This window comes from Phyllobates terribilis, unplaced genomic scaffold, assembly GCF_046119375.1.
Source record: "Phyllobates terribilis strain yellow unplaced genomic scaffold, ASM4611937v1 Scaffold_5__5_contigs__length_657084704, whole genome shotgun sequence".
NCBI lineage: Eukaryota > Metazoa > Chordata > Amphibia > Anura > Dendrobatidae > Phyllobates > Phyllobates terribilis.
In genome coordinates this window covers 412056152-412069805 of record NW_027362765.1, presented here as the reverse complement: position 1 = coordinate 412069805, position 13654 = coordinate 412056152, and positions in this window count along the sequence as shown.

Below are 13654 nucleotides of genomic sequence, written 5' to 3'. Positions count from 1 at the left end.
TTACCCGTTGTCGTTGGCCGAAACCCGGGCCATGTCGGAGTACATTGAAGAAAATCTGGCTAGGGGATTCATCCGGAAATCTTCCTCCCCGGCTGGAGCTGGATTTTTCTTCGTAAAAAAGAAAGTCGGTTCACTACGCCCATGTATCGATTATAGAGGTCTCAACCAAATCGCTATCAAAAACAAATACCCCCTGCCGCTCATCTCTGAGCTGTTCGACCGCCTTAAAGACGCGAAGATCTCGATCTTCGTGGGGCATATAACTTGGTCCGGATCCGCCAAGGAGACGAGTGGAAGACGGCATTCAATACCCGGAACGGTCACTATGAATACCGTGTGATGCCCTTCGGTCTCTGTAATGCTCCCGCCGTCTTCCAAGAATTAGTTAACGACATCTTCCCTGACCTCTTATATTCTTGCGTGGTGGTGTACCAGGACGACATCTTGGTCTTCTCTCCGGATCTTCCCACACACCGGAGGGATGTTCGTCAGGTCCTGGGTAGGCTCAGGCAGAATCACCTTTATGCAAAATTTGAGAAGTGCCTCTTCGAGCAGACCTCCCTTCCGTTCCTGGGCTATATTATCTCTAAGACTGGTCTACGGATGGACCCCGAGAAGGTCTCTGCCGTCTTAAAGTGGCCCCGTCCGGAGGGGTTGAAGGCGATTCAGCAATTCCTGGGCTTCGCCAACTATTACCGTCTCTTCATTCCACATTTCTCTTCCCGGACTGCTCCCATCTCTGCGCTCATCTGAATCCTAAGGAATGACTGTCCGAAGCGGAGGAGGCCTTCCTTTCCTTAAAACAAGCCTTCTCTTCCGCCCCTGTGCTGCACCGTCCAGATAGCAACAAACAGTTCTTTCTGGAGGTTGATGCTTCCTCTTCCGGAGCTGGAGCGGTGCTCACCCAGAAATCTCCATCCGGGAGAATGGTAACCTGCGGCTTGTTCTCCAAGCTCATCTCCTCGTCTGAGCGCAACTACCCCATAGGAGACCGAGAACTGCTAGCCATGAAATTGGCGCTGGAGGTGTGGCGTTACCTGCTCGAGGGGACGCTGCACCCGGTGGTCATCTATACTGACCACAAAAACCTGGCTTATCTACAGAATGCCCAAAGACTCAATCCGCGTCAGGCCCGGTGGTCTTTGTTCTTCGGCCGCTTCAACTTTACCCTACATTACCGCCCGGCGGACAAGAACGTTAAAGCCGACGCCTTGTCCTGATCCTTCCTGTCGTCCGATCAAGAGGAGGAGCCTATGCATATCATCGATCCCTCCAAAGTGATGAATGTGGCCCCCTTGGACCTTTCTCGTCTCCCACCCGGTAAGACGTTTGTAGCGGTTCGGGATCGTAAGAAGGTTCTTCACTGGGGTGATTCATCCAAACTAGCCGGCCATGCTGGCCAGAAGAAGACCTTCCTGCTCATTACCCGGCATTACTGGTGGCCTACCCTGCGCCAGGATGTGGTAGACTTCATCACGGCCTGTTCGTCCTGTGCTCGCAATAAAGTTCCCAGACATCTTCCAGCCGGCCGTCTCCTGCCTCTTCCTGTACCTGCTGCCCCGTGGCAACACATTGCTATGGACTTTATTACTGATCTCCCTGTTTCTGCCAGTTGTACGGTCATTTGGGTGGTCGCTGACCGCTTTTCTAAAATGGCCCACTTCATCCCTCTGCCTGGTCTCCCGTCTGCATCTGTGCTGGCTAAGGATTTCATCCATCACATCTTTCGTCTCCACGGCCTACTCCTCCACATAGTGTCTGATCGAGGGGTCCAGTGTAAACTGCTGGATGTCATCCTGGATTTATCCTCTGCTTACCATGCGCAGTCCAATGGCCAAGTGGAACATATCAATCAGATCCTTACCAGCTACCTCCAACACTTCGTCAATGCTCACCATACCGATTGGGTAGAGCTTCTACCATGGGCCGAGTTCTCCTACAACAACCATGAGAGCGAATCTTCTTCCAAGTCCCCGTTCTTTGTGGTCTACGGTCAACATCCCCGGATTCCGTTTCCCGTTTCCGCTGCTGTGGACAACCCTGCCGCGGAGTCTCTGGTCAGCAAATTTTCTACCATTTGGGAGGACACTAGGTCCGCACTTCTTCAATCCTCCGAGCGGATGAAGAAGCATGCTGATAAGAGACGTCTGGATCCGCCTCAATTCCGTCCGGGAGACAAGGTTTGGCTCTCCTCCAAACATGTTCGTCTCAAAATACCCTCCTATAAGTTGAGTCCACGGTTCATCGGCCCATTTGAAGTCCTTCAGCGAATCAACCCTGTAGCTTACAAGTTAAAACACCCGGCCACCTTACGGATTCCCAACTCCTTCCACGTATCTCTCCTCAAACCAGTTGTGCTTAATTCTTTTTCCGACAATCCAGGTACCTCCCCAGACCGGTCTCCGCTAAGGACGTCTATGAGGTAGAGAACATTCTGGCCACCAAGAGGGTAAGAGGAAAATCCTTTTTTCTGGTGGATTGGAAGGGGTTTAGTCCAGAGGAGAGAACTTGGGAACCCAGGGAGAACATCCACGCCCCGCTTCTCCTTAAAAAAATTCTTTCAGGCCTAAAAAAGAGGGATTTTAAAGGGGGGGGGGGGTACTGTAGTATCGGCATCTCTGCTCCCTGACAGGCAGAGACGCTGTCCCCCTTACCGCCGCGCTCCCTGCCCGGTGTCCTCCGGCGCTCCTGCCTCTGTTGCTGCCGGCACGCGCAGCTTCCCGGGCATTGTGCTTAGGGCGCGCGCGCGCTCCCTCCCTCTTAAAGGGGTCGCGCGCCATCCTAAGGAGTCCCCGGCCAATGGCCGGAGGACCTCTCATATAAAAGACACCTCCAAAATGGAGGTGCCCGTGCAAGGTTGTAGCTTTGTGTGTTATACTCTGCTTCAGCCCTCAGGTCCCACTGCTAGCCTGACTACCAGTCCAGCCCGCCAGCCTGACTACCAGTCCAAACCGCCAGCCTGACTACAAGTCCAGCCCGCCAGCCTGACTACAAGTCCAGCCCGCCAGCCTGACTACAAGTCCAGCCCGCCAGCCTGACTACAAGTCCAGCCCGCCAGCTTGTCTACTCTCCAGCCCGACAGTCTGTCTACAGTCCAGTCCGCCAGTCTGTCTATGGGCTCTGTCCGCCTGCTTACCTTACCTGGAAGCACCTTCCCGTTACCTGCCGTGCCTGCCAGCCCGCTTACCTGGAAGCACCTGCCTGTTACCTGCCGTGCCTACCAGCCAGCCTACCTGGAGGCTCCTGCTTGTTACCTGCCATGTCTGCCAGTCCGTCTGCCCGGATCACCAGTCAGCCTGCCTGCCGTGCTCATCTGCTCAGTCAGTCCCTGCCTTCTGACCCGTGGGAGTCACCTGCTCTCATACAAGGTCGGTCCCAGAGTAGCACCTGGTCCCTCTGCTCGGTCCCTCCCAGGTCACGGAGTCGATTGAGCCGCCGTACGACCTTGGTCGGTCCGAGTTGATGCCTAGTTACGCCCCTCTGGTCCCTCCTTGCACCGCAGCACAGAGGTTCCACCACCCGGATCTGTAACAGCCGGCAGTGCCCCGGGAGATTAACAGGATAAAACAAGGAGTGATCCAGCATCCAAAAGTCTTCTTTAAAATAAATAATCCTTTATTGGAAAAGTATTTTAAAAATCATATGCAGAAAAGTCACAGCCCCCATGGGAGGAGGTGATGTACAGACGCGTTTCAGACCTTATGGTCCTTAATCATCGTAATGATTAAGGACCATAAGTTCTGAAACATGTCTTTACAACACCTCCTCCCGTGGGGGCTGTGACTTTTCTGCATATGATTTTTAAAATACTTTTCCAATAAAGGATTATTTATCTTGTAGATTGTGAGCCCTCGCGGGCAGGGTCCTCGCCAGGACCGGCGTCAGCACCCGGTCAAGTGCCGGGGCCCTGAGCAGGTGGGGGGGCCCACTCGCGGTCGGGCTATGGGTGGAGGAGAGCTTTGCCAGCACCCGCCCATCTCCTCTGCTTGGTCAGGACCCCGGCAGCCGGATATTTACCTCTCCTCGTGCCTCTGCAGATCCGCTGTCTTCCTGCTGTGCGCTCCTTGTGACGTCTCAGGTCAGAGGGTGCGGTGACGTCTTTCCACTGCACCCTCCCCTGAGCTGTCTCAGGCAGCGCACAGCGGGAAGACGCCGGCGACGCTGGACTCCGGACCTGAGCAGCATCAGCAGGTGAGGAGGAGTGAGGTGAGTATTTGATTTTTTTTTTTTTAATGTATGGGAGGTATGCGGCATTATATGGGGGGGTGACATCCTGCATGGGGCATTATAAAGAGGGGGGGTGACATCCTGCATGGGGCATTTTAAAGAGAGGGGGGTGATATCCTGCATGGGGCATTATAAAGAAGGGGGGGTGACATCCTGCATGGGGCATTATAAAGAGAGGAGGTGATATCCTGCATGCGGCATTATATGGGGGGGAAAGGGACATCCTGCATAGGGCATTATATGAGGGGGGGGAGTGACATCCTGCATGGGACATTATATGGGGGGGTGACATCCTGCATGCGGTATTATATAGGGGGTGACTTCCTGCATGGGGCATTATATGGGGGGAGAAGTGATATCCTGCATGGGGCATTATATAAGGGGTGACATCCTGCATGGGGCATTATATGGGGAGGAAGGGACATCCTGCATGGGGAATTATATGGGGGGGAAGGGACATCCTGCATGGGGCATTATATGGGGGGAAAGGAACATCCTGCATAGGGCATTATATGGGTGGGGAGAAGTGACATCCTGCATGGGGCATTATATGGGGGTGGAGAAATGACATCCTGCATGGGGCATTATATGGGGATGACATCCTGCATGGGGCATTATATGGGGGTGACATCCGGCATGGGGCATTATATGAGGAGAGAAGTGATGTAACATACCTGGCGGCGTCCTTGCATGGTGGTCCATCTCCCACTGTGCAAGAGCGCGCACTTGATCTCCAGTCCAGAATGTCTCTCTGGCTTCCCTCCATGCTGTCTGTTTGTGTCTGTTTCTGCTGCTTAAGGGCGGCGCCCGATCACTTCCTGCTTTTTGTACCTGCTGTGGGTCACACCCCTTGTGCGTCCTCAGCCTATTGCTGTCTGTCACCTGGTATATAGCTCAGCTGCTCCCATCTATCCCTGCCTGAGCATAGTGTTTCATTCAGTGTGTGCTTTCACTCTGAAGGTGCCAGGTCCCGTTCTTTGTCTCCTGTCTTGCGGTATCAGTTCCCGTGTCTGAACTGAGTCCTGTCTATGTCTCCTGCCTTGCGGTATCAGTTCCCGTGTCTGAACTGAGTCCTGTCTATGTCTCCTGCCTTGCGGTATCAGTTCCCGTGTCTGAGCTGAGTCCTGTCTTTGTCTCCTGCCTTGCGGTATCAGTTCCCGTGTCTGAACTGAGTCCTGTCTGTGTACTCTTGCCTGCTGCCTTTCCTGGAGGCTGTATTTCCAGTCCTGTCTGAACACGCTCCTAGCCTGTTCCTCCCGCCTTCTAGGGGCCGATTACCTAGATCCGTTCCTGTATCTTGTCTGTCCTGTCTGAACACGCTCCTTGCCTGTTCGTCCCGCCTCTCTGGGGGCCGATTACCCAGACCTGCTCCTGTATCTTGTCTGTCCTGTCTGAACACGCTCCTTGCCTGTTCGTCCCGCCTCTCTGGGGGCCGTATTCCCAGACCCGCTCCTGTGTCCCGCTCCTGTGTCGGTCTCGTCCGTACACTCAGTTCCAGTCTGTACTCTCTCCTATCTTTCATCTGTCTTTTCTCTATGTCTGTTCCTTTCCTTTTTCTGCAGAGTCTGAACTCGTACCTAACTCCTGCCTGTTGTCTCTGTACTCCCGTTTGTGAGTTTGTGGTCCACTCGCTACTTCACTGCAAGTACCCTGTGGGTGTCTGGCTCTGTCTTTCCCTTCCTGTCTGTTCCGTGTGAACAGAGCCCTGTCCCACCTACTCAGCCTTGCCTGCTCTGACTCCTTTGCTCACCGCTCCGGCGGTTCTAGCCTGCTCTGACTCCTTTGCTTACCGCTCCGGCGGTTCTAGCGTGCTCTGACTCCTTTGCTCACCGCTCCGGCGGTTCTAGTCTGCTCTGACTCCTTTGCTTACCGCTCCGGCGGTTCTAGCCTGCTCTGACCCTTTTGCTCGCTGCTCCGGCAGTCTCGCTCCACTCTTGCTCACCGCTCCAGGCGGCCTCGTCCTGCTTTACTCTTGCTCACTGCTCCAGCAGTCTCGCTCCGCTCTGATCCTTTGTTCACCGCTCCTGGCGGCCTTGTCCTGCTCTACTCTTGCTCACCGCTCCAGGCGGCCTTGTCCTGCCCTGTTCTCGCTCACCTCTCTGGGCGGCCTCACTCTGCTGTGTTTGTCCGCCACATCTGTGGTTCTGTTCCTGAGTCCCAGTGTGTACTGGGTCCTATCCCGCCAGTGTCCCTACCTGCTAGTGCCTCCCTGTCTGCACTCTAGCTGTGCTTGCCTGTACCCCTCTGCCTGTATTGTTCCTGAGTCCCAGTGTGTACTGGGTCCTATCCCGCCTGTGTTCCTACCTGCTAGTGCCTCCCTGTCTGCACTCTAGCTGTGCTTGCCTGTACCCCCCTGCCTGCATACCCGCCTGCCTGCATACCAGTCGTGCCTGCCTATACCCACCAGTCTGTGTGCCAGCCTACCAGTCTGTTCCTGTATTCCCCTGTGTGGGTCAACAGCCGTGTCCGGGGTCTGTCCTGGAGTAGCACCTGGTCCCTCTGCTCGGTTCCTCCTTGGTGCACTGGCGTCGTATGCCGTCGTGCGACCCTGGTCGGATCGGGTGAATACCTAGTTAAGCCCCTCCAGGCATTCACTCTCCGGCACGGTCCAGTGGAATCACTACAATCACACGCACACGCCGCTCAGCCCGGGCGTGTGCATAACAGCATGCTCAGGCCATGGTTCCCGTTGAGCCCCACAGCCTTCGCTCTCTGAGAAGTTTTCCAGCGAATACATGCACATAAATAAATTATTATTTTTTTTTTCCTTAGCTGAGTTCCAGGCAATTACGCACCGTCCAGATGGATCTATCAGCTCTCGTTCCTGCGGATCCGCCACGTTACTATGGGGATCCAAGACAGTGTCGTGCATTTGTGGAGCAATGCATGCTACACTTTAAGGCCTACCCTCTCTATTTTCCTTCCGATTGGGCTAAAGTGGCCTTTATGATTGACTACCTAGCGGGTGATGCCTTGAAATGGGTCACCCCCCTATGGGAAGCATGGGATCCTGTCGTCCTTGACCTGCAGGCCTTCCTGGTGGCCTTTCGTATGGTCTTCGAGGACCCTAACCCTGAAGCCCCTGCTGAAGCTTCACTTCCCAATATCCCGGAGCAGCCCCGACGGGTAATGTGTGTGGGTAGCGCAATAGTCCTCCAGCCCAATGAGACTACTGCCCACCCAGAATCCTCACAGGGTGACTACGCTTTCCGGAATACTTCTCCCAACCTCAAGAGGCAGTCCAGACGTGCTAGACGTAGAGGCAAGCCGTCACGCCAGGGTCTGTCCTCCCTGAGACCTCCTGACCCCAACCTTGAAGTCCCTACTGAAGCTTCATCTCCCTGTATCCCGGAGAAGCCCCAACGGGTAATGTGCGTGGGTAGTGCACCAGTTCTCCTGCCCGAAGAGACTTCTGCCCATCCAGACTCCACACAGGAGAACTTCCTGCACCCGGCATCAGATGCTTCACCCACTTTAACCGGTGTGCATGTCCAAGGATGCTCCAAAGCTGTGGTTACCTCAGAGTCTGTGCACCTCTACTACCTGGTGGAGGACCCCCTGTTGCCTCCTGAATCCTCCGGGATACCACTCGATGACAAATGGAGAGAGACTTCTCTACACCCGGTACTCGATACTTTGTCCGCTTCGTCCTGTGAGCCTGACAATGGGTACCCCAAAGTGGTAGTTACCCCCGAGTCTCTACACCCCTCCGACCAGGCGGAGGACCTCCAGTTGTCTCCTGAACCCTTCGGGGTGCTACCTGGTAGCGAAAGGACAGAGACTCTCCTATACTCTGTACCTGATACCTCGCTCGCTTCGTCCAGTGAGTCCAACCTAGTGTACTCCGAAGCAGAGGTTACTCCCGAGTCTCTACACCCCTCCGACCAGGCGGAGGACCTCCAGTTGTCTCCAGAACCCTTCGGGGTGCTACCTGGTAGCGAAAGGACAGAGACTCTCCTATATCCTAGATCAGATACCTCGCTTGCTTCGTCCAGTGAGTCCGACCTAGTGTACTCTGAAGCAGAGGTTACCCGTGAGTCTCTACACCCCTCTGACCAGGCGGAGGACCGCCAGTTGTCTCCAGAACCCTTCGGGGTGCCACCTGGTGGTGAATGGACAGAGACTTTCCTATACTCGGTACCCGATACCTCGCCTGCTTCGTCCAGTGAGTCCGACCTAGTGTACTCTGAAGCAGATGTTTTCTTTGAGCCTCTGCACTCTTCTGACCCGGCGGAGGACCTCCAGTTGTTTCCTGAATCCTCCGGGGTACCACCAGATAACAAAGAGACAGTGACTTTTCCTCATTATGTACCTGATAACCCGTCTATTTCTTCCTGTGAGCTTGACAAGATGTACCTCGAAGCAGAGATTACCCCCAAGTCTCTGTCCCCCTCCAACCCGGTGAAGGACTTCCAGTTGTCTCCTGTACCCTCTGGGGTGCCACCTGAAAATATGTGGAGAGAGACTTCCTTGTGTGCTGTTCCTGGTACTCCACCCGTTTCGTCTGTTGCTGAGGATGGCTGGATAGGAGGTAGCATCCTAGCTAACCAGATGAGATCAGTTTTTCCTGTGGACAGTGGAAGTGATCTCCTTGAAGTGAACGACTGGTCCTCGAATTCCCTGCGGAAGATTCTGGCAGGCCTGAAGAAGAGGGGGCGTAAGGGGGGGGGTACTGTAACATACCTGGCGGCGTCCTTGCATGGTGGTCCATCTCCCACTGTGCAAGAGCGCGCACTTGATCTCCAGTCCAGAATGTCTCTCTGGCTTCCCTCCATGCTGTCTGTTTGTGTCTGTTTCTGCTGCTTAAGGGCGGCGCCCGATCACTTCCTGCTTTTTGTACCTGCTGTGGGTCACACCCCTTGTGCGTCCTCAGCCTATTGCTGTCTGTCACCTGGTATATAGCTCAGCTGCTCCCATCTATCCCTGCCTGAGCATAGTGTTTCATTCAGTGTGTGCTTTCACTCTGAAGGTGCCAGGTCCCGTTCTTTGTCTCCTGTCTTGCGGTATCAGTTCCCGTGTCTGAACTGAGTCCTGTCTATGTCTCCTGCCTTGCGGTATCAGTTCCCGTGTCTGAGCTGAGTCCTGTCTTTGTCTCCTGCCTTGCGGTATCAGTTCCCGTGTCTGAACTGAGTCCTGTCTGTGTACTCTTGCCTGCTGCCTTTCCTGGAGGCTGTATTTCCAGTCCTGTCTGAACACGCTCCTAGCCTGTTCCTCCCGCCTTCTAGGGGCCGATTACCTAGATCCGTTCCTGTATCTTGTCTGTCCTGTCTGAACACGCTCCTTGCCTGTTCGTCCCGCCTCTCTGGGGGCCGATTACCCAGACCTGCTCCTGTATCTTGTCTGTCCTGTCTGAACACGCTCCTTGCCTGTTCGTCCCGCCTCTCTGGGGGCCGTATTCCCAGACCCGCTCCTGTGTCGGTCTCGTCCGTACACTCAGTTCCAGTCTGTACTCTCTCCTATCTTTCATCTGTCTTTTCTCTATGTCTGTTCCTTTCCTTTTTCTGCAGAGTCTGAACTCGTACCTAACTCCTGCCTGTTGTCTCTGTACTCCCGTTTGTGAGTTTGTGGTCCACTCGCTACTTCACTGCAAGTACCCTGTGGGTGTCTGGCTCTGCCTTTCCCTTCCTGTCTGTTCCGTGTGAACAGAGCCCTGTCCCCCCTACTCAGCCTTGCCTGCTCTGACTCCTTTGCTCACCGCTCCGGCGGTTCTAGCCTGATCTGACTCCTTTGCTCACCGCTCCGGCGGTTCTAGCCTGCTCTGACTCCTTTGCTCACCGCTCCGGCGGTTCTAGTCTGCTCTGACTCCTTTGCTTACTGCTCCGGCGGTTCTAGCCTGCTCTGACTCCTTTGCTCGCTGCTCCGGCAGCCTTGCTCCGCTCTGACCCTTTTGCTCGCTGCTCCGGCAGTCTCGCTCCACTCTTGCTCACCGCTCCAGGCGGCCTCGTCCTGCTTTACTCTTGCTCACTGCTCCAGCAGTCTCGCTCAGCTCTGATCCTTTGTTCACCGCTCCTGGCGGCCTTGTCCTGCTCTACTCTTGCTCACCGCTCCAGGCGGCCTTGTCCTGCCCTGTTCTCGCTCACCTCTCTGGGCGGCCTCACTCTGCTGTGTTTGTCCGCCACATCTGTGGTTCTGTTCCTGAGTCCCAGTGTGTACTGGGTCCTATCCCGCCAGTGTCCCTACCTGCTAGTGCCTCCCTGTCTGCACTCTAGCTGTGCTTGCCTGTACCCCTCTGCCTGTATTGTTCCTGAGTCCCAGTGTGTACTGGGTCCTATCCCACCTGTGTTCCTACCTGCTAGTGCCTCCCTGTCTGCACTCTAGCTGTGCTTGCCTGTACCCCCCTGCCTGCATACCCGCCTGCCTGCATACCAGTCGTGCCTGCCTATACCCACCAGTCTGTGTGCCAGCCTACCAGTCTGTTCCTGTATTCCCCTGTGTGGGTCAACAGCCGTGTCCGGGGTCTGTCCTGGAGTAGCACCTGGTCCCTCTGCTCGGTTCCTCCTTGGTGCACTGGCGTCGTATGCCGTCGTGCGACCCTGGTCGGATCGGGTGAATACCTAGTTAAGCCCCTCCAGGCATTCACTCTCCGGCACGGTCCAGTGGAATCACTACAATCACACGCACACGCCGCTCAGCCCGGGCGTGTGCATAACAAGTGACATCCTGCATGGGGCATTATAAGGGGGGAACAGCCTGCATAGGGCATTATGTGGGGGGAACAGCTTGTATGGAGCTTTATATGGGGGCCAGTATCCTGTATGGAGCATTATATGGGGCCAGTATCCTGTACGGAGCATTTTATGGACGCCAGTATCCTGTACGGAGCATTTTATGGACGCCAGTATCCTGTACGGAGCGTTTTATGGGAGCCAGTATTCTGTATGGAGCTTTATATGGGGGCCAGTATTCTGTATGGAGCGTTATATGGGGGTCAGTATTCCGTATGGAGCGTTATATGGGGGGCAGTATTCCGTATGGAGCGTTATATGGGGGCCAGTATTCTGTATGGAGCGTTATATGGGGGCCAGTATTCTGTATGGAGCGTTATATGGGGGCCAGTATTCTGTATGGAGCGTTATATGGGGGCCAGTATTCTGTATGGAGCGTTATTTGGGGGCTAGTATTCTGTATGGAGCATTTTATGGGGGCCAGTATACTGTGTGGAGCGATTCACCGGTTTCTGAGCTATTGTGGAATTTACAATAGATATCACTCATGTAATGTAAGAAGTGAAATCTTTGCATTGTACTATATATATATATATTTTTATTTCTCTGCGGTATGTGGTATGTGTTAAAGGGGCCACTGAGACTCTTTTGCCCGGGGCCCAGAGAATCCTGGAGCCGGCCCTGGTCCTCGCTCCTCCTGTACCAGTCGCCGTCACGTTTTGTTAAAGACTATTGTAATTGATTTCGCTACGTATACCCCTTTCTCACATGTAAAGCGCCATGGAATTAATGGCGCTATAATAATAAATAATTTATTTTAAATAAGACTTTTGGATCCTGGATCACTCCTTGTTGTTTCCACAAATCACAGTGTCACACCACGCTTCCCAACTGCTCACAGGCTGTGTGCTCTAATCACTGGGCTACAACCCATAATGATAAAGATAGGAGATTTTGGTTATCTTGACTCTACATTGCAATGAGTCCAGTAGCAGAGTATACAGCTCCATAAAAATACATTGTATATATACCAATGTATTTTTATGGTGCCTGTATACTGAGGTGAAGAAAAATATTTATCTTGTTCCTATAAGGCTATAAGCCCATGCTCCGTAATGGCAGCGTTTTGGATGCCGCTCACCTGCTCTGCATCCACAGCGCTGCGTTCTACATTAGAAGCACAGTGGATGGATTTATAGAAATCCCATGCCCACTCTGCTCCTGTTTGATGCTGCGTAAACTTGCCAGCGGCGCAGGTCTCCACTATGAAACTTCCACACTAGGATGTCATTAGATGCAATAACTCCACATGGTTCAGTAAACACATGTGGATTTACCTGCGTGATTCGAACGCAGCGTTTTGGACGCAGCGAGAATACACTGTGTCCAAAGCATTGCTGTTCCTGATCGTGGTAATGTAGCCTAAAAGTATTAAAAATAATAAGCAATTCATTTTTTTTTTTAGTGTCTACTCAGGTCTTGAACTCACAACCTGCATATTACAGAGATATGGAGACTTAGTGTGTGGAGCCACAAGATCCAGTGGTGTACTGAGGAGGATTTCATGTATTTGATCTGTACTGCAGACTATGACTAGGCTGATAGGAATACACTGCCATGTACAATGTACAGTACAGACCAAAAGTTTGGACACACCTTCTCATTTAAAGATTTTTCTGTATTTTCATGACTTTGAAAATTGTACATTCACACTGAAGGCATCAAAACTATGAATTACCACATGTGGAATTATATACTTAACAAAAAAGTGTGAAACAACTGAAAATATGTCTTATATTCTAGGTTCTTCAAAGTAGCCACCTTTTGCTTTGATGACTGCTTTGCACACTCTTGGGATTCTCTTGATGAGCTTCAAGAGGTAGTCACCGGAAATGGTTTTCACTTCACAGGTGTGCCCTGTCAGGTTTAATAAGTGGGATTTCTTGCCTTATAAATGGGGTTGGGACCATCAGTTGTGTTGTGCAGAAGTCTGGTGGATACACAGCTGATAGTCCTACTGAATAGACTGTTAGAATTTGTATTATGGCAAGAAAAAAGCAGCTAAGTAAAGAAAAACAAGTGCCCATCATTGCTTTAAGAAATGAAGGTCAGTCAGTCCAAAAAATTGGGCAAACTTTGAAAGTGTCCCCAAGTGCAGTTGCAAAAACCATCAAGCTCTACAAAAAAACTGGCTCACATGAGGACCGCCCCAGGAAAGGAAGACCAAGAGTCACCTCTGCTTCTGAGGATAAGTTTATCCAAGTCACCAGCCTCAGAAATCGCAGGTTAACAGCAGCTCAGATTAGAGACCAGGTCAATGCCACACAGAGTTCTAGCAGCAGACACATCTCTACAACAACTGTTAAGAGGAGACTTTGTGCAGCAGGCCTTCATGGTAAAATAGCTGCTAGGAAACCACTGCTAAGGACAGGCAACAAGCAGAAGAGACTTGTTTGGGCTAAAGAACACAAGGAATGGACATTAGACCAGTGGAAATCTGTGCTTTGGTCTGATGAGTCCAAATTTGAGATATTTGGTTCCAACCACGGTGTCTTTGTGCGACGCAGAAAAGGTGAATGGATGGACTCTACATGCCTGGTTCCCACCGTGAAGCATGGAGGAGGAGGTGTGATGGTGTGGGGGTGCTTTGCTGGTGACACTGTTGGGGATTTATTCAAAATTGAAGGCATACTGAACCAGCATGGCTACCACAGCATCTTGCAGCGGCATGCTATTCCATCCGGTTTGCATTTAGTTGGACC